This window comes from Macrobrachium rosenbergii, chromosome 28 (assembly GCF_040412425.1).
Source record: "Macrobrachium rosenbergii isolate ZJJX-2024 chromosome 28, ASM4041242v1, whole genome shotgun sequence".
Classification (NCBI taxonomy): Eukaryota; Metazoa; Arthropoda; class Malacostraca; order Decapoda; family Palaemonidae; genus Macrobrachium; species Macrobrachium rosenbergii.
Genome location: NC_089768.1, coordinates 19,801,111 through 19,827,260, shown reverse-complemented (window position 1 = coordinate 19,827,260; position 26,150 = coordinate 19,801,111). Strand labels below are relative to the sequence as shown.

Genomic DNA, 26,150 nt, shown 5'->3' with positions numbered 1-26,150 from the left:
AAAGAACTGGTATCTAAATGATTACCTGCTCGCTTATCACAGATTTATAGAAGGACGATGCAGCGCTATATTGCTTGTGCTTACAGAATTCTAAAAGAGCCGCAATGAACTGAATACTGTTGAAGCCATACACAGAATACCAAAGTTCAAGAACTATTCTAAAACACGGGAATAACTGTCGTTTTTATTCTTGTTCACTTTCAAGCTATTTTCAAATATTGCAGTAAAACGTCAAGTGAACTATATGCGCCATGATCGTTTTTAAGCTATTTTCAAATATTGCAGTATAATGTCAAGTGAACTATATACGCCATGATCGTTTTTAAGCTATTTTCAAACATTGCAGTATAATGTCAAGTGAACTATATACGCCATGATCGTTTTTAAGCTATTTTCAAATATTGCAGTAAAACGTCAAGTGAACTATATACGCCATGATCGTTTTTAAGCTATTTTCAAATATTGCAGTATAATGTCAAGTGAACTATATACGCCATGATCGTTTATAAGCTATTTTCAAACATTGCAGTATAATGTCAAGTGAACTATATACGCCATGATCGTTTTTAAGCTATTTTCAAATATTGCAGTAAAACGTCAAGTGAACTATATACGCCATGATCGTTTTTAAGCTATTTTCAAATATTGCAGTATAATGTCAAGTGAACTATATACGCCATGATCGTTTTTAAGCTATTTTCAAATATTGCAGTATAATGTCAAGTGAACGCCATGATCGCTTTTAAAACTCTGTGGATGAAATACTGTTTATTAGATCATTTCCTCCCAGCATTTGTAGTCACGTATTCTTGTAGTTTTTTTCATGAAAATACTATAAGAATTCCTATTGTCGTGTCGCACATGATTAATTAGTCTCCATTGGTGAAGAAAATTTGAAATATTCTTCACTGACATTGTCAACGAATGTGTGTACATTTGCTGCTTTTGTATCGGCAAAAACTTTTGTATTTTGACATGACAGAAAACGTAATAATGTGAAAATATGCAGAACTTTCTCTCTCTCTCTCTCTCTCTCTCTCTCTCTTCCTTCTACTACGTCCCTTTATTAATGGCAACGACTCTGTCAACAGTCCCGAGCCTCTTGCTCATTTATCACGTCCCTACTTCAGCATCGCTTCCTCTTCCCCCTCGTTTTCCTTTGTCTTATTTCATTCCTTAGGCTTTTCATTCATTGTCTCCTGACTTCCTCCGTCAATTTGCCAAAAGAAATATTTAAGTTTATTGTGCTTTCCCCGTCTGTCATTCAAAGTACTTTTAGTTTTTTTTTGTGAACTAGCTGAAGTGTGTTTTTTATTATATGTGTTCGACGTATTTTCTACTCGGTCTTCTCACATGATCATTTTAATCTCTCTCTCTTAATTTGTCACCGTGTGACTTCAAATAAAACTGTAGCTGAAACTAAGTTTGGAATTTTGAACGGACTTGGTCAAAGGCTTCTACGTCATTATTCACTAACTTTTATAACATGGTCGACTTGCACGGTCAATTGTTTCTACATAAGTAAAAAAAAAAAAATCAATTGCCTAATATCAATTTATGGCAGAAAGTTAAAACTATGCTTGACTTTGTGGACCACTACATCAGACTTAGGGGTCCCCAAATCAACAAGGTAATAAAAGACTATTGGGGGAGTAAATCGTTAGTTATATTTTTAAAACCAGCTCGTAAGTTTTTACATTTTTCATTTTTAACAAAGCTTTTTCCTCTCTCCCTCTGTCTCTTTTCTCTTCCCAAATGCTAACGATATACAAATAATAGTTACCTTCCCCTTTTATTTATTGCTTTTTCCTCTCTCTATCCTTCTTCTCCGGTCATCGAGTTACATTTGTTCTGTTCTCTCCCTCATTGCTCTTTAGATAGAAAAAATATCTAAAGACAGAATTCATTAACCAATTTGCCATTTGGGGAATATTAACAAAGAATGTAGTCTTGGGACTGATTATATTTTCTCATTTCCATAACAATAGAACCGATTTGCTACGAATGTCCTCATAATGGTCATATTTCACACCGGGGCTATTCCATTGTCGTTCCACAAGAATTATTCAACAGAGGCTAAAAATATGTCGTTTCGTCTTCCCATAGAGATCTTTGCTCAACAGACCGTGAGTTAATTGAGTCAAATCAACTAGGTAGTCTCTCTCTCTCTCTCTCTCTCTCTCTCTCTCTCTCTCTCTCTCTCTCTCTCTGAAGGAGAACAGTTCCTATGACTTTTTTTAACTATGTCCTTTCTATTTCCTTGCCTCTCTTCCTTTCATACTTGAAATAACTCTCTCTCTCTCTTTATGAAAGAGAACAATTCTTATCCCTTTTATTAACCATGTTCTTTCTATTTCTTTGCCTCTTTTCCTTTCATACTTGAAATAACCTCTCTCTCTCTCTCTCTCTCTCTCTCTCTCTCTCTCTCTCTCTCTCTCTCTATGAAAAAGAACAATTCCTATGACTTATTTTAACCATGTTCTTTATATTTCTTTGCCTATCTTCCTTTCATACAAGAAATACCTCTCTCTCTCTCTCTTTATGAAAGAGAACAATTCCTAGGACTTTTTTTAACCATGTTTTTTCTATTTCTTTGCTTCTCTTCCTTTCAATACTTAAAATCCTGCATTCTCACTTACCCCTCACACTCACACTCTCTCTCTCGCATATCCTGTGATTATCATCTTTACCTCTTTCTCAACAGAGTATTAAAAATGCAGTGTAACAGAAAATTTAATAGATTTAAGTAATTTTCACCCACCAACCCACAGACAACAAAACATATATATATATATATATATATATATATATATATATATATATATATATATATATATATATATATATATATATATATATATATATATATATATCTATCTATCAATCTATCTATCTATCATATATATATATATATATATATATATATATATATATATATATATATTATACATATACATACAAGTGTATAAATGGGAAAATACACGTGAAAGTGCACATAGCTGCTTAATATTGAAAAGAGACAGATTAACCCACAATGGTTTTTCTAGAGCAGGTCCATTCAAATGTTATTACAAAAAAACCTAAGAACGACTCCAGCCAAACTTTTAAAACAACGAACTGGAAAACAATCATTAACCGAGAGGTTGCGACTTCATTCCTATTCTTTATTCCTTATTGTATTTAAAGCCTGCAGAGTTCAAGTGTTTTTTCCTCCCCTTCCGGCATTCAATAACTTACCCATTCAGAACTTAAATGACTTTTGGTATTTTCCATGCCCGTTTCGAGATAAAAAAAAAAAAAAGAATGACGACTGTCGGATGTCGGGGATGGGGGGCGGGTTGGAAGGGTTGTGGTGGCGGTGGGGAGGGGTTTGTTTGGTGGTTCGGGGGGTGAATTTAAGAAAAAAGAAGAATGACGACTGTCGGGTGTGGGGATGGGGAGGGGCTGGAAGGATTGTGATGTCGGGGGTTTGGGTGGTGGGGGGGGTTAGGAAAGGGGGCGTGGTCTGGCAGGCGTCGCACGACCTTATCATAACAAAGAAAACGTTCGGCGAAGGAAAAATACATTCGGTCCCAAATGTGATTCCGGCCGGAGGCTTTGTAGGGAATGAATGCAAGCCTGAATAATGCGAAGCACATAAACTCGAGTACTCATTAAAACTTTCGCCGCTTGCTTTCAATTTGCCTTCGCTGAGGAGTGGGTTCTTGAGCCGGAAGTGCCAAGGAGGGCGTGCGCAGGCGCGCCAACGGACTTACATCCGTATACGTACATAGGAACGCATAAACATGAAGGCGAAGTATACTGGTATCATTTTCTTTCGGAAGAGAGCCTGATTTAGAATGTATTATGGGCGACGATTCCTCTTAGACGTACAATAAGGAAAACGACAATATTCTCTCTTTTCCACTGACTTTTCTCCAGTGGTCCATAAGAATTATTCGCTTCCCTCTTCAGTTCGAATAAAGATATTTTTTGTAATTACAATATACAATTCAGTACAACAAAATCAAAAGTCAAAATAACAACGACAACCACAATAACGACATCAATAATAATAATAGCATGTAACAGGGAACATGGAAACTTCAGAGGTCAATGATTTACACTAATTTGCATATTTGTATAAAAAAAAATATTACATGGTGCACTGAAGACTATTACGGACACTTAAAGAGATCTGAGTCGTAGCCTATAATATGTAATATATCTGTGATAAATTCAAATTCTACAAGGTAAAAACTTAACAGCAATTTGTATTGATTAGTGTTTCACTGATGCTGATAAAACCGATATAACGAGAAAATTGCAAGGCAGTTGGATGGAGATCACCAGAAAATGATGTCAGGTCTCGTTGGCACATAACCCCTTAGAGCTAGCAACCTGACCTGATATACATGTGTATATATATATATATATATATATATATATATATATATATATATATATATATATATAATATATATATATATACATATATATATATATATATATATATATATATATATATATATATATATATATATATATATATATATATATATATATATATATATATATATATGTATGTGTGTGTGTGTGTGTGTGTGTGTGTTTTGTGTGTGTACGGCCGATGGATCAACAGCTGAACCGAGCCATAAACTCGATTATATAGATAATGAATTCCGGGTACATTTAAGGCATATATTTAAATAAAAATTTAAATATATACAGTTATATACACATTATATACATATACATATATATATATATATATATATATATATATATATATATATATATATATACATATATAAACACACACACACACACACACACATATATATATATATATATATATATATATATATATATATATGTTTATATTTGCATATATGCAATAAAAGTTCCTGGAATTTAGTATTTACTTAATCGAGTTGATGGCTCAGTACAGTTGCTGATCTATTGGCCGAGTGAAAATAATCTATCACTAAGAAAGAGTGTCCATAATTTTTGTTGTAGTGATTTTTGAGCGCTATGCCATGTTATAATTAAAAGATACAAACCTTAGCGAGCAGTCCGTGTCTTCGATTCGTTTGTTAATTCCAAGATACACGAGGTTTTCAAGAAAAAAAAAATATGGCAATAATAGAAAGAGATTTATTTGCAATGGTCAGTTCATTAAGGAGAATGGCACCCTCGTAGCGTATTTCAAATGAACTGTACTAAATTTAATATTCAGTGAAGACAGGGCTTTTTATAAATTGAGGCTATATTATCTTAAACTACGTGAATTTTATGTGCAGGAAATATTGTGAATAATAAGTGACTACGAGTTGGTTTCTTTGTTTAACAGTAATGGTAAGAGCTGAGAAGACAAATTCTTTCCTATTTCAATATAGCTTTCATTTACTTCCTGCAAAGTCATTTGATTTACTCACATAATGCATTTACTTGTCCGTATGGGCGAACCTGAGTGTTGCCTCTCAGTCTAATTAATAATTGACTGATGATGCACTAGATCCTGCCTTCTTTCATTACTAATATAAACATCACTATGACATCAAATCTCAATAAATGCTCTAAAGAATGAAACGCCATTAAATTCATAAATTCATGTCTCGACATCATCCATTACCGTCCGCGCAAAATCTGATTCAATGCCGAGAGAGGAATGAAAAGCAAACAAAGACAACACTTCATCAAAGCATCTTATTCAAATCTCGCGACACACAAAGCTTTCATCTTTTAAACATGAACTAAATGGAAGGAGCCTTAAGTAAAAGGTAAGTGGTTATTCAAATATTCCTTCTTCCATTTACTGCTGGCAGTCATTACCACTTAATGCCCTCTAAGTGGTATCACTTGGAGTTTTATTGTTCTACATACTGGCGTCGTTTTTTTTCCTTCAAGGGCAGTTTTTGCTCTGTTTTCTGTTAATTTTCCTGCAGGTCTTTGAAGTGGGGAGAATTAATCTTTTTGACTTCTTCAACACATTGCGATTTTAACAAGAGTAAGATGGTTAGGAGAAAACTTACCATGGAGTCCCAAGTCTATTTGTATCAACTACGTTTCAGTTACTTCATATTCCACCTCCGGGCTTAAATAAACGTATACCAGGTGAAAGACTAAAACAGAATTTATAATAAAACACTAGATGAATTAATCACACATAAACAAGAATAGAAAATTATTTATATGAAATACGGCTATTGTCATCTATATTCTCGTCTTAGTTTTACATCTGATACATCGAGTTTCATTTTTAGTCGTAGGCCTGAAGATGTGCATTTGAATCTCTTAAAGACAGTTTATGCAATTAAACTTGTGACTGACCTGCCTAAGTTTCTCTTGGCCATTTTATTTTTGTTAAGGATTTGACTCTCTAAGAGCAACAACGCCATTAGTTTTCATCTTAATTTTGCAATTAAAATTTCAATATGCAGACTGTTTATATATATATATATATATATATATATATATATATATATATATATATATATATCTATACTATATATATATATATATATATATATATATATATATATATATATATATATACTGTATATATATATATATATATATATATTATATATATATGTATATATATATATATATATATATATATATATATATATATATATATATTATATATATTCTTCTCATATTTGTAGTATTTTTGATCATCCATTATCTAGCATGCTATTCACCTAAGTCGTATATATCAGGTTTTACTCTTCCACAAAAGAAAAATCGAGGATTATTACAGTGGAAGATGCAAACAGCACCAACTTTTTACCCAAAAATAAATGGTTAACGCTGTACACTGATGAGCATGCTATCTCTTCGATTGTACTCACTTAAATCTACACAATGGTCATAAAATTCCTTTCATTGATTTAACTGCCAGTAACTGTACCAAACCGCGCGTTTATTTGCACTGCCTCACATAAATTTGAGAATTTCCCGTGAAAAATTCATCGTATGCCGACACATTTAACGCAGAGTGGAATGAAATCTCCCGGTATTGAGCGGCGGTGCGGTAATTTAATATCCCCGTTACTGAAATCCTCGCTACGTATGTTTTTGTATATATATATATATATATATATATATATATATATATATATATATATATATATATATATATATATACATACATACATATATGTATATATATGTGTGTGTATCTATATATATATATATATATATATATATATATATATATATATATATATATATATATATATCTATATTAGATATTTGGATGATGAAGAACTTTAATCAAACCAGATATGAATGACGCAATGATGAGGAATGTGGAAAGTAGTATCGAGAATAGTAAGGTAATGGGGGAGGAGGGAGGGGGGAGGGGGAGGGGGGAGGTGGTATCATCTGCTGCGTCGGGATAAGTGGAAACTTAAAGAAAGAATAAAAAAAAAAAAGAAAAACAAAAGCTCTTATTCTGAGGTTGCCAAACAGGTACAAATCTCCTAAAAAAAAAAAAAAAGGTGTGAGAGGAGGACGTAGAAATAATAAGTGTCTGTGAAAGTGTGTAGAAAAGTGTAAGTGGAAGAGAACAGATGAAAAGGTGAGAGATGAAGCCATTCGTAACCTTGGAGTTCCTACTGAGAATGAAAATGAGGTCATTTTGCAAGTGTGCTGGAAAGGCTTGACTTTTACGAATACGAGGTTCAGCATAAAATTGGATGTGGGTATACATAAAAGAAAGGAGAATGTTGAGGAAAAGAATATGTAAGAATATGTTTTAGTTGACTAGTCGAATAATGAATCTGACGGGAGAAACAAGAGTGGCTGTATATATACTTAAACATTTAAATACATACATATATATATATATATATATATATATATATATATATATATATATATATATATATATATATATATATATATATATATATATATATATATATATAAATAATCAACACACCATCACGTGTGGAACAGAAATAAATTTCTGACTTACATCAGGATCGAACCCAGGTCTTTCAATTGAAAGGCAAGGGCGCTGCTCACTAGGCACACACACACACACACACACACACACACACACACATATATATATATATATATATATATATATATATATATATACGTAAATATATATATATATATATATATATATATATATATATATAAATATAAATATATATATATATATATATATATATATATATATATATATATATATATATATATATATATATATACAAATATATAAAAATATATACTGCTTTGTTTGTCATTTCAGTGTTCAAGAAATAGAGGGCTCGGGTCATGTGTCTAGACTTAAAAGGTATCATCAATATGCCTTTTGTAAAATAATGGCTTAATATCTGCCGGGCACTCGTTTGGCCAAACCGAGCGCATTCCGGTGTTTATTTCCATTATCTGTAGCCTTGCTACTCCAATCGTATCTCATTCGACAAAGGATCGCCTTAATACCTTCGGTAGCTTTAGAGGGCAGTGGAACAAAACGCGAGAGTGATGGCAGCAAGGGTTAACTCCGAGAGAATAAATTAACTCCACGAGCGAGGACAGTGATTCAGGATCACAATCAAGGAAGAGAGAGAGAGAGAGAGAGAGAGAGAGAGAGAGAGAGAGAGAGAGAATAGGGCTTATTGCTCCCGAGTTCAATCTAATTAATTTCATTTAGGTATAATGGAGCGTACTTAGCCTTCTCGCACTGATACACAACTCTACAACTAGCGACTAATTAAAGCGCCGCTATTTACGGGTTTTACAGCTGGGATTACATTTTCGAATGTTCCGTGAAAATGACTTCGGTAGGGGATCACTCTAGCGCCAAAGGTATGATCGCCGTCCGTCCGGGAAAAGAGGAGAGAATATGAGAGCTAGCTAAAAGAAAGTATAAGGTATAATCGCATCACTCTCGCCCGACGTTCGGGTTTAACGTCTATGCGAAAAACCACTTCCGCAAGGCGAAATATATTTATATAATTTTTACCCTTTTAAAGTTAACGGCCATTCTATCTGAAATTAAACTGGAATCTTAATGGAGCGGGGAAATTGCACGAAAAAAAAGAGTAGCCTATTCCTCCAGCTCTAAGCCACGGGGAAATGGACTCTACGGAGCGGGGACAGAGGGGCGATTAAAACCAGCTGGAACGAGACGTTACGTAGTTTTCTTTGATCTTGCAACTGTGTTTCGAAAGTAAAGCGATTTTCATTTTGTCAGCTTTTGCTTTTTCTTTTACTCGTGGAAAGATTAAGTCGCTTTTCATTTAATGCTTTCCGAGTAAAGATATTATTCTTTTTTTTTTTTAATCGGATGCAGAAAATCAAGGTTAAAAATGCATCAGATAAACAAGAGAGCACAAAAGGCAATAACCTGAACTGCTAAGCAAAGGTTCTATCTACCCTCTCGGCTATCCTATTAAGCTCTCTACAATTATTTCCAATTTAGGGATGGAGTTTGTACCCTAAGGTAGTAATCACAGGGTTTTTATGACACTCTTGGACGTTACAGCTATCATAAAGCCCAGATAATTATCGTGCGGTTCAAAACTGGTCTTACTCTTTGCAGGTATTTCGAGTTGTTTTCATTACCACTGCCTTCACAGCTCCGAATCTTTTCGGAGTTTCGCTGCTTGTTAGTTTTTCGTACACATTGTATTTTTGCCATGATATGAATCAAGAGAGAAATGAAGAGAGGAGAAAAGAATGTAGTTTTATGCATTTTGTTAAAATTATCCTTCATGTATATATATATATATATATATATATATATATATATATATATATATATATATATATATATATATATATATATATATATATATATATATATATATATATATCACACATAAAAAAGAGTTGGAGCCGTTGCTATTTAGCACACAAGGAGGAGCGAAGGGACAGGCATCATGCTCGTAAAACTGTTGAAAGTTAAAACTATTTTCGTGTTTAAAATTGTTTCAGCCTTGAAAACGTACCGGAGAGTAAGTCGCGAAAAGTCGGCCAATCAACTGTGTCATGTAGTACAAGAAGGCCGTCCCTTCGCTTCATCTTGTGTGTATATATATATATATATATATATATATATATATATATATATATATATATATATATATATATATATATATATATATATATATATATATATATATATATATATATATATATAAAACACACACGAACATTAAGCTACAAATGTCGTAGCTTAATGTTGGGGAATGTGAAATAATGTCACAGTGATGTGATACAAATTCATTAAGTAGCTACGTGTTCCAAACGTATCAATGTTTGGGTGGGTTGATGTCGACGCTCAGTACAAATACCTGTATTCGACGAGGATAAGCACGGTAAAGTCGGTAACAACTTATACCTCTCTTGAAAGACGAATGGTAGAGTACGCGTCACTGAAATAGGAGGTTGTTGCTGTCGGGGATCGAATCTTCTAGCTGTCAAACCACTTATCTATCATAATTCGCCTTCGGCATTATTACCGACATTTGTAGCGTAATATATACAGTATATACATAATACACACACACAATATATATATATATATATATATATATATATATATATATATATATATATATATATATATATATATATATATATATATATAGACACATATTCGTTAAGTTGTTTCATCAGTACAACATCCATCATCATTTATTTGATGAATCAAAGCTGAACACTTAAAAGTGTTAGCCACTTAATATACAAAACAAAAGGCTCATCATCACAGTGTCGAACCACTAACAAATACTGCACCATTTGCCTCCTCCGGGCACTTTTCTCAAGCTTCCTTGAGATCAAGGGCTCATTTGCTCCATATGACTTATAAACTACGTCTGTCTTGCACATAAAAGTTAATATTGTCTCTTTCCTCCCAGCTATCGTAGTGCCGTCAGTGCACCTCACGTGGTACACTGTAGGCACTACTTAAGGTTCTTTTCAGCGTCCTTTCGACCCCTAGCTGCAACCCCTATCACTCCTTTTACTGTATCTCCGTTCATATTCTCTTTCTTCCATCTGACTTTCAACCCTCTCCAACAACTGTTTCATAGTGCAACTGTAACGTTTTCCTCCTATTACACCTTTCAGACCTTCTTACTGTCTGTTTCTCTTTTAACACTGAATGACCTCAAAGGACCTAGCGCTTGGCCTTTGGCCTAAATTCTATATGTTTCCAGCCATCGTTCTCCACTTTCTAATACTAATGAACTGCGTCCGAAGATAGAGCAGCGCATATCAGAAGCCTCTGAGGGGAGAAAATACCCCTTGAATGGTGGATGAGCCTCTTTCTTTAAATGCATGCATCACGTCACATTAGCTATGATGCCAGCGACCGCACAGGCATTGTTTGGTAGTACCTTGAAACTAATTACCTAGAAAGTGCAGTGTTTGTTAAGTCAAAAAAGAGCGTAGCAGAGGGATGTGAATCCTGTGATGGGAGGATATATCTCCCAGTTGACGGACGAACGCGTATTCACTCTTGTATGATACCGGAAACAAAAACTTATTTTATACTGGTCACTATACTAGGTGTGAAAATTATCAGATAGGCAGGCACACACACAAACACACACACACATATATATATACACACACAAATATATATCATATATATGTTCTTACATATTTAGACATCGGCTCTCCAGCCCGTTAGCTAGGAAGTCAAATTTTATGGAGGCTGGGGGAGACCCCCACTAGGGGGGACAGAATGTAGGCGTCCCACCCCATTAATGTACGATATTGGGGCACAGAAAGCCATTAGGGCACAATGACAGGTCATGATAGCAAATGGGCTGCTAGGCTGACCCTTAGTTAGTCTAACTGTAAGACCTATTTCCCTATGAACTGTGTGCTTGCTGTTATTTGCTTCTTTCAGATGTAGAGCTATCCTGGGCTCACTGCCAGAATCAAGGGAATGATGCCGTGACCTGGCTCACTCTCACTCCTATCCCCAACACCAAAGTGCAAGGTCACTTCACTTTTAACTGCACTAGGTCTGGTGCTTCCGTCCTCCTCCCACTGGCCTCGTGTCGGAACATCTAAGACAGCGGCTTGAATCCATGTTCTGCAAGCGAGCTCCATGCACAGATGCCATATGGTACGTCCCGAAGTCCCAAGAAGCGCCAATGTTCTTTTCCTATTCCTGAATTTCTCTCAGTTTTCAGTATTTCCAACTTTTCACTCTCCCAAACAAAGTCCCTTTGTTTCCCACATCCAAGCACATGCACATTTTCCCTCATGACTTGGTCCAAGCCTAAATTAAGTTTGTTCTGTGATATTAATTAGAGCATTCCCACCACAGTGTTACCATGTGCTAATTAAATCTAATTAATTATTCCCCCATCGTGAATAATTAATTTCATGGGAGAGATAGTCTTTATGTAAATGAATGCTGACCTGGAATTCTTTTCCAGAATCCTGTTTTCTGGCTCTTCGTATTCTGCCCCTGCTGTTGTGAAGGAATTGCCTTAGAAGACTCAATTCCATCTTGCCACACGCAACACTTCTGCAATCGACATTCTACAATGGCCACGTGTTAGGCCCCTCAAGTGTTAATGTTGTGCTAATGTAAAATAATTTTATCAGCCAGTCTTAAGTATTTTATAAGATTCGTGCCAAACTCTTTGCAGGGCTTTAGCCTTCTCAAATTTATTTATTTGCTAACTGTAGTTACACTTTTTTATGGCACATTATATGTGCCTTGATTGCTGAACTGCCAGCCTGTCCATATTAATTTCTAGTTGCAAACCTGTAAATAAATTAATTTAATCTAACTGACTGGTTTGAAAGGCGACCTTCCTATTTTTTTTTAATAGATGTAGTTTCAAGGTAAGTCATAACATTAATTACATTCAAAATTCAATTTAACTCTTCCAACCGGACTCAGAACGTAATATATATATATATATATATATATATATATATATATATATATATATATATAATATATACATACACACACATATATATAATAAAAGTGAATGTTTATATATTTGTTTGGACACTAGAAATCCGAACCTCTTGACAGAAGCAGACAAAATTTGACACACGGCCCCTATGTGACTCCAGGAGTGTTTATACTTCAGAATCAAAGCTCTACCCCCGTGATAGACATCAAACATAGATAAACTGAATGAAATTTTCGTTTTCACTGGTGCTGTTCCCCTTTTCTTCAGTAACGTTATGGGAGTCACCGACACCAGTAGCCTGGACGGAAGACCACCACCTTTTCTCTTGGTGACGTCATTAAACTCCTCCCACTGCAAACCCAGTATGTCCAAAAAACTTAAACAGATGTGTCTGACTGCATTAGAATTACTTTCATTCAGTCATAAAGCAATGTAATTCAAAATGCACGTGGCCATCATTTGACCCAACTTAATCTATGAAAATTATTAATATAATTGTTTTACCTCGATAAAATCAACATTGAAAACCTATATCGGTTTAAATGAGGTTTGAATTAATTATCGGCAACCAAAGTGGTGAGGAGCAAGAGACAGCGGATGAAACGTTACCAGTTAACCCTATATACTGTACAGGCCTTCTTGAGTTTACCTCAGCACATTGCAAATTTGATCGAAGCACTAGGTATCGTTTTTCATACAATCACGAACACAGAATATGCATGAAAAAACGAAGCATCAACTTCAATTCGGTGATTCACACACTTTTATTTGAAATGGACACCTGACAAATACATCAACCCATGAACAGCAAGACTGGAAGAGTAACTACCAGTCAATTCGCACTTATTGCTGCATTCCCGTCATTAAGGAAAACAAAATGTTTGTTTTTGGTTATTTATTAGAATGATATATATTCATTTCTATCTTTTATCAGCGTGTATTTATTAAAACAATAAATAACCGTTCGCCTTACGTTTCTCCGCGAAGGGAATGTTTTTGTTTATGATACTTTATTACGTCATTACCGTAGGTACGAACTGACGGTTAGGTGCTCACCAAACCTTGCTTTGTACGGGTTGATATAGTTGCCGTACGAACATGCATAGTGGTAATTTTTTGCTACGGTTCCGTGTAACCTTATACTAAATGCTACGAACATAAATCTGGTGTCATTGTAAAGTTAATGAGTTGTAAATTATTATGCTATTTTAAAAACGTCCCTAAAACTAATACACGGCATACATATCACGAGTTGAAGTTAGTCCTATTGGAAAATGTTTTGCACCTTTTTTTTTTTAATTCACCAAAAATCGCTAAATAGAGATACCTAAATGTTTTTTTTTTTGTTCAGCACATAAGTAAAATAAACTGCCTTTCTTTTCATATATAATTCATTACTATTTGTGTTAGGTGTGATATGACAAAGGGAAGTGAAACAAAGGCAAAATGTTCTAACGAGTTGAAGGTTATAGGTAAGTGACACCTGTTGGTTTCTATTTTTCAAAAAATCACAAAAAATAGGTACATTGAAATGTCTCGTTTTTATTTACGCGATGAGAAAATTCAATACTTTTCGTTTCCAATAAATTCCGCTGGCTGATGAGGTGGAAGATTAGCTACTGCATCAATTCACTTAATAACAGGAAAGGTGCAGTAAGGCTTAAAAGAGTATAGTTTAAATATTTCTAATAAAAAAAAGACATATATTCTTATACAGTATTAATGAACGAGTTTAAATTAGAACTTGAGAGAGAGAGTGAGTTTATCGGTTGTTATTCAGAGTTTTCTCGGGCAGCGCCAGGTTGGTTAGCTAGTGTGCGTATATAATATATATATGTATATATACCCGGAAAATACTTTAAAGGAACGCTAGAGTACTCGGAATTTTCTTTTCTTTCATTCCTGTGGACTGCTATATTCATTATCATATGCTATGAAGAGACATAGGAGCATATATACAGGTTGTTGAATCGGGTATTTGAGACATCGTTACGGTGAAACTTTCCTCCTGGTATTAGGAGAAATTTTCATCCAAACCCATATTTACAGGAAATTAAGCACTATGTGACTAGTACTGAACTGACTTACACTAACTTCTGGTTATATTTCAACGATATATTTCTCTTGGTGATGCTGTTGCAGATTTGCAATGTGAACGAAGCTCAAGAATGGTTTAGATAAATAATAATAGATGATCCAGCTATCAGTCTAATTGGAGGAGCGAGACCTTTTGTGGGAGGAGTCTTAGAGTTGGTATAGTGTTATGTTGGACCCAGGTCAAAACTGGCAGTGTTGCCCTTAAGGTTCTACTTGGCATGGAATTACGATCAGTAGTGCTCTCAAGGGCATGGCGCTCCTGAAACAGTGAGGTAACTGCTTGCGCATGCAGCAGAATATAGGTCTAAGTGAATATGATGTATGGATCTCAACTAATGGTGATGACTTTTGGAAATTGGCAAATGGAATGAGCTTTGGAACTTACCGTGAGAATGTCTTGTGTCCTGGAGCACGCGTGTAGCTATTGACACAGTCAACAGACTGGTAGGTAGACAGGTGCTGTAAAAGTGATAGACAAACAGAGAATATGAATAATCTGGATAAGATTTGGAGACAAAAGAAATTTGAAATGAATAACACAGACATATGTATATACATATAAACACACACACACACACACACACATATATATATATGTATGTATGTATGCATGCATGTGTGTATGTATAACGCATCCAAAATTTAATTCCTAGCCACCATTCAGTAAAAATCGTTGTCAACTGTTCTTAATCTAGTTCCTCTCATCAGAATTCCTCTTTACATATATTTGGGTACATACAAAAGGTATGGGCCTAAAAACTCCTACTGTCATCAATTAGGATCAAGCCCTGTAATGGAAGTTTCATGCACCCTCCTTCGCGCCATCAACATTGTGTCCTTGTTGATGATGGTATACCTAAAGCTGAAGATGTTGATGTTTTTATTTGTTTTTTTTTGTTAGTTTAATTTTGTTTTTTGACGTCCCTCGACTTACTGAAATAGATCATACGTCCATGAATCTAAGACTATAATCATTATTTTCGTTGATAGAGGACATGGTATTGTTACGTGTCTTAAACCGTTATATTTGTATTTTACTTTCGTTTGAAAAACATCTTAGTAACTAAAAATATGGTTACAAGTCTTAACACATAATATCTGCGTTTTACTTTCGTTTGAAAAACATCTCAGCAACTAAAATCATGATTACATGTCTTAACCCATAATATTTGCATTCTATTTTCGTCTGAAAAACATCTCGGCAACTAAAAATATGGTTACGTGTCAAGGTATAATATTTATATTTTACTTTCATTTGAAAAACATCTCGGCAACATAAAATACGGCTACGTGTCTTCAGGTATGATACTTATATTTTACTTTCTTTTGAAAAAACGCCTCAGCAATTAGCGTTATTAGTTGTACTTTTTTCCTTTCTCTATTCTACCATAAATAAAATAACTGAAACTTAAGCTACCTCCCTCGCGTGCAAGAATTTTTCTCCATGTCATTCATTTCTCTATGGGCATCTTTCTTTTTTTTTTTTTTTTTTTTTTCTGTACGTGAGTGACATTGGCTTAAGAGCTTCCGGGCATAAATCTTCACACTTTACTCAGCCTGAAGTCGGCCAGCAGCTCTATTTACCTTTCATTAGGTAGAATCAACAGATGAAAAACTCTAGAGTAATTCTTTCTCTTCCCCTCTAGGGTACTCGAACAGTGAATAAGTAAAAGGCGCCACGGGTTCAGAGTGTTTAAGGAACGTAACAAAAGGCAGGATGAGAGAGAGAGAGAGAGAGAGAGAGAGAGAGAGAGAGAGAGAGAGAGAGAGAGAGAGAGAGAGAGAGAGAGAGAGATTTTACAAAGAAAATATAAAAATATCTGGTTAAGGTAAAAAACGAACGTTGGAAATAATGAGTGTATACATACATACATACATATATATATGTATATATATATACATATACAGTATATTATATATACATAATACATACATATATATATACATAAATATATGTATGTATAAATATAATTATATATATATATATATATATATATATATATATATATATATATATATATACTATATATATATATATATATGTATATATATAATATATATATACACAGTATATACACTCATACAATATATATATATATATATATATATATATATATATATATATATATATATATATATATATATATATATATATATATATTGTTGTAAAATATATGCTGCTCTCGTCTCTCTGGCCTCTTAAAATAGTGGTCAGATTGCAATCCATTAAGTGGGGTGACCCACATCCAATGGCAGGAAAGAGTCTATTGGTAATGAATGCTGTTTTTGAGATGAAGGGTCAATGCAGGTAAGGGAATTAGTGAGTCCCGGGGGTAAAAGACACGCTAAACGTCACTTTAGATATCCTTGTCCCAAGAACTATATTCCTGTGTTCTTTCTGCTGGTCTTAATTGTCTGTTTCATGAATGTAGGCGCTCCTTCTGGAGCTTGAAGGCCCATATGTGAATAACAACCGGCCGACCGCCGGAGAGAGATCAGTTCCCACTCAGCTCTCGTTCCAAGCACCACCCTTGCCTCCTACATCCGATCTATGCGTCGTAGCCCCTTTGTTCTGGCACAGCCACAGGTGCTAAGAGGTCACAAGAGACCTCGGCACCAAGTCGCGCCCAAGTTGTTAACAGAAGGCATATTGGATCAAGTTCAATTGTATTATTGCACACTGCAATACCGAATTGCCCAGTAAGTCCGAAATTTGACAATAAGTGCCAGTTTCTGTTTCTCTCACTGGGTCTCTCATTTCCTTTCAAGATTTCATCTCCCAAAATAAAATCCCTTGTGAACGACTAGTATGTGTATTCCCCATACGAATCAAGCTTATTCGTGAAATAATCCCTTGCTCATTGACACAGAGTACATCAGACCTCCATTGTGATCGATTATTGCAAGTGAGAGAACCTTTTATGTACGAATTCTTATCTGGGAAAACTATTTCGAGAGACGTGTCATCTGTTTCAATCTCCCATTCTTGCTATCCATCTTGATTGGAAGAATTTCTGCCTTATTGCGGCAGGCTATTCAATGTGCAACATTCCATGAAATTAGTAACTGCAAAGGACCCCTTAGAGGGGAACCAGATTCCATTGTGTTATGGATTGTAGCAGTATTGTATTTCTTGTAACCAGAATCAGTATTTGAGGTGCTGTTAATTCTACCAGTAACTTTCTTTATTGAGAGCTAAATCAGTATTCTTTGATTAAATTGGTTATGTTGTGACAATAAAGTAAAATTTTTGTACTGATCAAGTTTTCAATTGGTGACCTACCATTATTATTATATGTAATTGTGTACATTTCATGTATTAATTGGTATTTACGTATGTCTACGGTGAGTGCAAGTCAAGGCTTATCTAATTAATTAATTAATCAACGTAATTAATCGTGGACAAACGTTTATGCATATATATATATATATATATATATATATATATATATATATATATATATATATATATATATATATATATATATATACTACCCACAGTTAAACACACACACACACATATATATACATATATATATATATATATATATATATATATATATATATATATATACATATATTTACATATGTATGTACAGACATGTCACTGGAAATTTCTCCTCGAAATGAACAGAATTCTATATGTTTTCTCTCTCGTCAAAATTCATAAGAAGAAGGACGCGGTGGGAGGGTTGGTAATCGCGCATAAGGAAGAGGGGGGGATGGGGGAACCGGGTTCCTCTCAGCTCATATTCCCCAATGCCAGATAATGGACTTTTAAAGCTCCCATAAGGCAGTAATTTACATAATTATTATCTTGTCACAACGGGGAGACGCATTCACAGCGCCAGCTCGTATGACGTCAGACATTCAATATAAATTCCTTCGGCATCCGGGATCCTCCCTCTTCTTCTCATAGAGTATCCTGCCCATCTGCCTGTCTGTCTATCTGGCTATCTATCTGTCTAACCGCCTGTCTTTTTATCTGGCTACCTATCTATCTATTCCCCTGTCTATCCGTCTACCTATCAGCCTCTCTATCTATCTATCTATGTCTATCTATCTGTCTGTCTATCTAGGTATCTATCCGCCTGTTTATTTATATGGCTATCTATCTATCTATCCCTGTCTATCTACCAGCCTTTCTATCTATCTATCTGTCTGTCTGTCTACATATCTATCCGCCTGTCTATTTATATATAAATATCTATCTATCTATCCGCCTGTCTATTTATATATCTATTTATCTATCCGCCTGTCTAGCTATCTATCTATCTATCCGCCTGTCTATTTCTATCTATTTATCTATCTATCCGCCTGTCTATCTATTTATCTATCTATCCGCTTGCCTACCTATCCATCTATCTCTCTTCAACGGTTCACAACTCAGTATCGTAGATTAAACAAGATATTTCATACCGTAAAAGTGCGTCTACGTGCTCACGTGTAGCCTGAGAAGGAAAAGTGATCGGCCCCTGGGATAAGAGCCTCTGGCAAAGCAAATTCAGGCCATAAAAATACTGGAGAAAGGGTCCTTTTTCCTCCTCATTTTCGCCGATGGCTTGGCAGGACAATGGCCCTGCCTTGATTTAAAGTTTGCTGTTATATTAACTCTCGGGATTCCCGGGGAAAAATCTCCATTTTGGCACTTCATAAAGAAGAGCCTGCAGGATTTTGAAAGGCCGTCTTCGAGTTTATATAAGGAAGTTTAGGAGAATAAAACTCCTTCGCTCCATAAATATCTTGTTTTTTGAGGGCAAAGAAGTTTAAATGTCGAATTTGACGATTCCAAGGCTTAAACAGCGTTTTGTTTCTGTTAACGTCATCGTAACTTATGGGTTATGCATTTCCAGTGTGGTGACACCCACCCAAATACGTAAATCAGTCTTTCATTTTTTTACACAAGAAGCTTCTCTGTTGTTGAGCATTAATTCTGAGTTCGAACTGTCAAATAGCCCCTGCTTTCATTCTAAGTTTCTTATAAATCTAATAAATATTCGAAACGTTCATTGTTTTTTATTTATATATTTTTTGTCCTTTGTCTCACTTCACTTCAAAACTAAGTCTTAAAATAATATCAGCCACGGAAAAAACATACTTTGTATGATACCCAGTGTCATTCAATACCATTGCATCTTTACCATGTGTATCATTAGTTTTAGGTCCTTATACACAAAATATATAACTTATTTTACTCTACTTCCTTTCAAACTTCTAGTTAATTCTTTCTATATGCAACACTTGATGCAAACATTCTTTGCCTTGTCTAAACCCACTTTTATCCTCCCCTGTCAATCGTTCGGTTATCTGTTCCACTCCCCCAACCCCATCAATTTCACTTCTATTAATTTTAACCAAATTTCAAAAAACCTTATTTGTCTCCCCAGTTATTTGGAGCCTTTTCATCTGGGGATTTTTCTAGGGAGAAATTTTAAGTCACATGGCACAGACCAGTTACATGAGACACCATAATGCCATTTTCTTTAGAGAATTTCTGGACTGCAGTGTTGTAATGACAGTGCCCTCAGAGTAACTGTAGACGAGTAATTTTCGTCAAACTCGGTCATTCCAATGATGGAAACAGAGGCAATTTGCTTCGCATAATTTTTAAGTTGCCGCAGCTCACGGCTCAACTGCTTTTTCTTTACTGCTGTTTTTCTACTTGAGCCTCGTGCAAATCTGTTCTATATCTGACATTTAAGTAATATATTTTACTACTATCCACTCCAGGGACCGCGAGTCATCATTTTTCTCAAATATATTTCAAACCAATTATTTGATCGAAATGATACTTTGACACAGTGTACAAGACACCTACCGCTAATTTTTGGTAATACAGTGCATTGTCAACTGGTTTTAATTAAGGCGTTTACTCTTGGATTACATGGTGTTGCCAAGAATCGCCAAATTATGCATTCGAACGTCCATTATCCCCATCCCGTCCCTCCCTCTCCCTTCCCCTCCTCATCCCTCCCTCAACCCACTTCTCTGGCCTCCCCATCTCCGCCCCCCCCTTTTCCTGTCTATGGGGGGGATAGCGGACGTTCGATTGCGTAGATTGGTCCCGCTGACTCATGCGACATTGCCTTTAACAGTCAAGAGTAAACGCCTTAACTAACACCATTTGACAATGCAATATATTGCCAAAAATTAGCGGGAAGTGTCTTGTACACTGTGTCAAAGTATCACTTCGATCAAATAATTAGTTTGAAAGATATTTGAGAAAAACGATGACTCGTGGTCCCTGCAATGGATAGTAATTCACCAAACCTCATATTCCGTTTTCCCAACATGCTCTTCGATTCTTCTCCTTTCTGTTCACGGATACCACATGTGCTTTACAGGTGGCCTCATCGCGGGATTTTGGACTTCACTCTAAAGACCTTTCCACTTGCTTGCATGCCTTCCCCACTTCCTAGCTTTATGCACTCTTTCCTTATTACACTAACTTAATTCGATATATGTTTAGTCAAGTTCTGAACCCTTCATCTACGAGTAAAAGTAACTTTTATTTTCACTTTTGCTTCTGCAAGGCAAGGGTTAGCTGTACCTCCACATACTTTTCATACTATTCCATTCATCATCCTTTCCTTCTGTATGCTAAAATCTTCCACACATAACATGATAAATTCTTTTCTTCATCATTTTCATTTATCAAGTTCAAGTATGATTAATGCTCTTTAGAAACCAGGCAGCATCACAAATCAAGCCCCTACCACAAAGCAAGCATGCACACAAACATAATATATATACTGTATATATATATATATATATATATAGGGCGAGTCTCGACCCAGAATGCATAATAAACTGTGGCAACAATGGTTCCGTTTCCCTTCTGTTTTTGAGACTATATATATATATATATATATATATATATATATATATATATATATATATATATATATATATATATATATATATATATATATATATATATATATATATATATAAATCTTTGTGTTTTCTATTAACGTTTTTAAACTACTTTGACAAAATATGCACTAGTCAAACACGCCCAAGACGGGATAAAAAGCTAACGTGAGTCACGCACACGCCTAATGGCATAGCTAACGAAGAATAAATCAAAACCTGAAGAAACTAGATTAGAGAAATTCGTATAGGTTCTAATTTCAGTTAATTGATCTAAGATCTTACTGGAGAAATGTACCATCATTACGAATAATGAAAACACTGCGATCTACGCTGCTACAGTTAATCTGGTATTGAATATAAGAGAATATCAAAGAAGCGTGTTGGAACGCAGCTCATCTGGAGGAGCAGAAATGACAAATTCCCAAGGGCTTGGAACTAACTATCTCCTCTTCCCTCCAAAAAAGAAAAGTGAAAAGGGAAAAGCTACGACGAAGACAGAAACTCCAGAGAGAAGGCGTAATGTATGTCCCCCTCCTTCCTAATTTTTGATAACTGGTAAATGATTAGGATGTCCCCATCATTCCTCGCAGCAGAGATGATTATTTCAACCGGGAGATGGGAGAGATGCAGACCGTCGCCATAACTTAACGGAAGTGCTAAAAGTACATGGCAGCCATTACGAAAGGTGGTGCCATATATCACTTGAGGGACTTAGGGATGCGTGAGAAAGACCCGGATAATAAGGAAGGGTGGAGAATCCATCAAGGATAATGGGCTGATATGACACTCGGGCGGAAGGCTTTGAGAGAGAGAGAGAGAGAGAGAGAGAGAGAGAGAGAGAGAGAGAGAGAGAGAGAGAGAGAGAGAGAGAGAGAGAGAATAATCCCGAATGAATAAGGAAGTGTAGCAGTAGCAATTAAAACAAAAATGCCTATTACTCATATCTTCCCTAATATTCTTATGCCTACAGATTTCACAGCAGAACACGCAAGTATATACATATATATATATATATATACATATATATATATATATATATATATATATATATATATATATATATATATTATATATATATATATATATATATATATATATATATATATATATATATATATATATATATAGAAAGAGAGAGAGAGAGAGAGAGAGAGAGAGAGAGAGAGAGAGAGAGAGAGAGAGAGAGAGAGAGAGAGAAATTTTGATTAAGCTTTTAACATTTTAAAATCGCATATTTTTTTAATCTTCTTTTATATCGTGAAAGAAATGGCATGTCCTTGAATATGGTAGCGGTTTAAAGAACTAGACACATGATATACAAGTTTACAGTTTCTCTATGATTTTTAAAATCTCAGAATCGAAAACGTTTGCGGGCGTCTTGGAGTCACCTAGTAAAGGATAAACGATACGTATGTATGTATGTATGTGTATATATACATATATATATATACATATATGATATATATATATATATATATATATATATATATATATATATAGATATATAGATATATATATATGTCTATTTCAGATCACATACACATATGTCTGACGTTATCAAATATCTTTATTCGTGGCTAAGTGCTTTAGCACAACCTGAGCTCGACCCACAGTGCTTGAGTTGGAATCTTTCCAGTGGAAGTTGGGGTTGCTTCATTTGTCATTCATTTCGGATCAGAGGCTTGTAGGACCCTGCGCATCCCAAGCGGAAATTTTGGCTTTTATAAATACATTTGAATACATGTAAAGACATGGTTTGTAATTAAGTATTTGGCATAATATATATAAATACATTTATATATATATATAAGACTATATATGTGTTTATATATATATATATATATATAAAACTATATATATATATACACATCTATACACACATATATATATATATATATATATAATCCCAAGAAAAATATATATATATTTTTACAGATTTTTTTACAGATTTCCCGCTTTCATAATCAAACGCAAGAAGGTCACCATTTATAAAAATCACTTTGGTGTTTTCCATTCAGTCTTGCAGACCGCACCCGCACATTATCACATTACCAAGAAGTATAAATATATACGGTTTCTGTTATTATGTAAAGCTGGTCGTATGCTAACAGTTTCTTGCAGCAAGGAGCAGTTCTTGAAATGCTTACTGTAATTTTCATTGTTTTCGTCCTAAAATTCAGACAGCTAAGAAGTGATAAGTGCTTTCAAGGTATGACGTTAAAGACAACTATTTTTCTGTTGAGAATACACGACTCGTCGTGGAGCGTGTTCTAGCAGAAAACTGAATATCAAAAGATGGCACTTTACTGCAATTGACAATTATACTGAAACTATTAAAATTTTATGAAATATATTCAGTTGTATATTCTACGGAAAGTTCGAGTCTTATTCTAGGTATTCGTGAAAACATGATTCTTCGAGGACAAGAGCCTATTAAAAGGGAAGTTTTTTCGTTAACCGTACAAAAGGAAACAGCAATACAGTAATCTCAGGATTTTGGCAACTCGATCTTTTCTGGATAAAAGAAAACTAATTGCAACTGAACCCCGAATCCTACCTGCTTTATTTTTAGTTGAATCTGAAACGCTAAGCCCCCAAGGAAGTTTCCTGTTAAGGTCATGGGGAGGATGAAACAAGAAAAAACTGAGAGTACATCAAAGGAAAATCAGCTCCTACTCAAATTTCGAGGAATTTCACCATTCAAGCTTTAATCAAAAGTCGAATGAAAGCAAGGAGGAACTTCAGCTCACTTTCTACTACAATGAGTGCATGAAAAGTATCAACCTGTCAACGGAGGCCACAAAGAGGAAATGCAGGAGGGAAAACGGCAAGTGCCAAGTATTTTCGTGTATTAAAACACCTCTTTGGGTTACTGTTAATATGTCTGCAGTAACGATAAAACTAGGCGGGGTGAATAAACATCTATTCAACTCGAGGGGATGATTTTGGAAAGTCAATATCGATCACTATTTCTTAAGCCAAAAGTCTGTCGCATGCAGGAGCATTAGATCAATAAGCAAGGAGGCAAGAGGGAACAACTTTCTTAGAAATGGAATGAAGAAGTAAACTCATCCACTTGTCAATATAGGAACACACAGTAACGACTGATGAAAGACAAAATACCGACGGTAAGTGATATAAATTTTTGCTTACGTTGAGAGAGTCTCAGCAAATACTTTTCAATCCGTTAATTGCGGGGCGATGTCATTTTAGCAACAAGTTCTTTTTTGTTTTGACGGGAGTCAAAAGTCCCAAAGTCTGTGGAGCGGATATGAACGGCAACACACCAGGACACGGCTTAAGAAGGCTTGAATTCCTCAAAGGATTGTGTAAAGAAATGTGATAAATCTGGTATATTTATTATCGGTTTATTTATCATTTAACTCATTTAATACGAAAGAGTTATTACACTAGTAAACTGCGAGAGAGCAGAAAAAACTGAATTTAAAAGAAAGGACCTTGGCTAGAAACGGCAAGTTAATCCTAATGAGAGGAGTCATGTTGCACTTGCCCCAAAAGGAGAGAACACTCTTATTCGGGCTGCTTGCAACAGCTTCCTCCAGCTCTGAATGCGTCGAAAAGCCAAAAGTCAAAAGAGGTTTCCAAAAAGCTTTATAAGCATTTCACTCGGAATTTCCTCGATATAAGCGGAGGGAGGCTTTGAAGCAGGAGAGAGAAGTTTGGGCTAGACATTTTATTTATGTGCGTCACCATTATCGCTTCGAAGTACCTACCTCTTTCACCTCAGGCGCCGAGACGTGATTAAAACTTTCAATTTCGCTTTCAGTGAAGTCCTATGAGAACTCGTAACTGTATCGCAAGACTTTCCAATTCATCGGAATGTCCTCAGGTGAATTCACAAAATTTCTCTCTCTCTCTCTCTTTGAACCTAATCTGAATCAATAATCTATACACGAAACCCATTCCAACATATACCCTCCTAACCAGTTTCATGGTAGTTGTTCGACAACGAAATAATATTGAACCAGCCGTGAGGTTTTTCCTCTCTTGTTGAAAAGAAGCACAAAAAACTGAATTGAGGTTTAGACTTTTGAAGTCTTTACTGAAGGCTGGAAGTCTTAATGTCCCTGAGCCCGGATATCTAATAGGGGGAAACTCTCGCCTTTGAGTCCTTAGTTGAGGGAACGTAAAGGGGAAAAAAATGATAAAACTTGTATATAACGCCTCACTGGGATTGAAAGCTAAATCGGTCATTTTCGCGGATAATATCTCTTTATTACATGTTTTCCTTCACAGACGGTTTTCGTTAACTCAGGA

General features: G+C 35.1%; 1 long non-coding RNA gene across 1 annotated transcript in view; it reads right to left on the bottom strand.

Annotated features, from left to right (window-relative positions):
- The window catches only part of LOC136853904 (uncharacterized), a 608,104-nt gene that overhangs the window by 28,062 nt on the left and 553,892 nt on the right, over nucleotides 1–26,150 (bottom strand). The window contains exon 8 of the long non-coding RNA XR_010857570.1: nucleotides 15,382–15,455. This is a non-coding gene — a long non-coding RNA (uncharacterized lncRNA). The remainder of the gene's footprint in view (nucleotides 1–15,381; nucleotides 15,456–26,150) is intronic.